A 2,500-nucleotide genomic window follows, 5' to 3' on the forward strand; every position below is an offset into this window, starting at 1 on the left:
TGTGTCTGTCTGTCTGTGTCTGTCTGTCTGTCCTCTCTCTCTCTCTTTCTCTCTCTCCCTCTCCCTTTCTTCCCTTTCCCCTCATTATCAAACCATAGAAAGGCTCTCTCAATTCCCAATGACTTTTCTCTTCCAAACTCCTATACAATTTTTCCTCCCTAATCTATTTTTTCTTTCTTCTTCAAAACCTCCATCATGGAAATGTCCCTCTCCAATTTCTATAGCATAATATACGACATTAAGCTACCGCCCTCCCACCCACCCCCACCCCCACCCCCTCCCACCCCACCCCTGACTCCCTCCCCCCAACCACCATGCCCCATATACCATAAAACTTTACTCTTCTTTTCTTCAAACTATTTTTTTTTCTTCTTCGCCAAACTCAACTTCTTCCTCAAAGTCTTTTTTCCGCCCCTCCCTCGGGCAGTAATTTACCCCCGCCCGTCTCTCGCCGCTCGAGAGGGTCCTCTGCTTCCCCCCCTCAACCTCGAGCTCTAACTCTAACCGCTTGTATCAAACTCAACCTCGACCTCAACCCATCTACACCACCAAAACCTCCTTTACCCACCAACCACCTTCCCCCTTCCCTTTTCCCCTCCAACCCTTCTACTCCCTCCAACACCTCACCAACCCCTCCAACCTCACTTCCTCTTTCCCCCCTTTTCCAACACCAATTCAACCCCTTCCAACACCTTCCCCACCAACCCCTCCCCCTCCAACACCTTCACCAACCCCTCCAACACCTCACCAACCCCTCCCCCCTCACCAACCCTCCAACACCTTCACCAACCCCTCCCTCCAACACCTCACCTTCCCCTCCAACTCCAACCCCTTCCAACACCTTCCCAACCCCTCCAACACCTCACCAACCTCCAACACCTCACCAACCCCTCCAACACCTCACCAACCCCTCCCCTCCTCACCAACCCCGCCCCTTTTCCACCCTTCCCCACCAACACCTCACCAAGCCCTCCAACACCTCACCAACCCCTCCAACACCCTTCCAATCCCCTCCAACCCCTTTTCCCCCTCTAACCCTCCAACCCCTTCCCCCTTCCCCCTCCAACCCCCTTCCCCTCCATCACCCTTCCCATTTCCCCCTCCAACCCCTTCCCCTCCCACCCCCTTTCCCCCCACCAACCCCCTTCCCCTTCCCACCCCTTCCTTTCCCCTTTCCCCCTCCCCCACCAACCCCTTCCCCCCTCCCCACCAACCTCCCCCTCCCCTCCAACCCCTCCTCCAAGCCAGAGGACCCCAACCCCGGCCCCTAAGGCGAAAACCCAACACCAGGCCACCGGAGGACTTACGGCCACAAAGCCTTCCTAAAACACCCGGGAAGGAGCACTCGAACGGGGGACACTGTAGGCGGCGGAAGGGAGGAAGAGAGGGGAGGAAGAGAGGGGAGGAAGAGAGGAGAGGAAGAGAGGAGAGGAAGAGAGGAGAGGGAGAGAGGAATATAGATGAAGAGAGGAAGAAAGGAGAATAGAGGAAGAGAAGAGAATAGAGGAAGAGAAGAGAGGAGAGGAAGAGAGGAGAATAGAGGAAGAGAGGAGAATAGAGGAAGAGAGGAGAATAGAGAGGAGAATAGAGGAAGAAAGAGGAAGTGAGGGAGAGGAGAAGAGAGAAAGAGAGGAGAAAAGAGGAAGAGAGGAGAATAGAGGAGGAGAGAGGAAGAGGGGGATAGAGGAGATAGGAGTAGATGAAAGAGGGGGAGAGGGGAGCAGGGGGAACGGGAGTGAAGAAAGCGGGGAACTGGAGAAACAAGGGAATAGGAGAACAGGAAAAGAATGAACTGAAGAATGGGAAACCTGCGGGAATAGGGATGAAGAGGAAACAGGGGGGGTAGGATAACGGGGAGAACTGGAGAATAAGGAGGAAAAGGAGAACTTGGGGAATAGAGGAAAAGAAGAAAGTAAGGTATAAATACACGCTGAAACGATTCGGATGAAGGAAAGGATGAGAAAAACGAAGGAGAAATGAGGAAAGTGCGATAGAAAATGAACAAGGGAACTGGAGAACGGGGAGAACAGGTGAACGACAAAAGGAAAAAAAGAGAAAAAAAAGGAAAACGAAAGGCTAAAAAGAGGAAGGAGAAACGAGAAACGAAAGAAGAGGGGAAAAGCCAAGAAGAAAGAAAGAAAAAAAGAAAAAAACAGTCCCGTCTACTGCGACGACATGAACAAGAAGAAAACGAGGAACACGAAAAAAAATAATAACGAGACGAGGTAAAAACGAAAGAAAGAAAGAAAGAAAGAAAGAATGAAAGAAAGAAAGAAAAAAAGAAAGAATGAAAGAAGGAACGAAAGAAAGAAAAAAAGAAAAGAAAGAGAAAGAAACAAAGAAAGAAAGAAAGAAAGAAAGAAAGAAAGAATGAAAGAAAGAAAGAAAAAAAGAAAGAATGAAAGAAAGAAAAGAAAAGAAAAAGAAAGAAAAAAAAACAGAGGGGGTGGGGGATGGGGGGAACTCCAAGCCGGGGCCCCAAAGACGACAAAGAGATAAA

Source organism: Penaeus vannamei, chromosome 37 (assembly GCF_042767895.1).
Source record: "Penaeus vannamei isolate JL-2024 chromosome 37, ASM4276789v1, whole genome shotgun sequence".
In the NCBI taxonomy this organism is placed as follows: domain Eukaryota; kingdom Metazoa; phylum Arthropoda; class Malacostraca; order Decapoda; family Penaeidae; genus Penaeus; species Penaeus vannamei.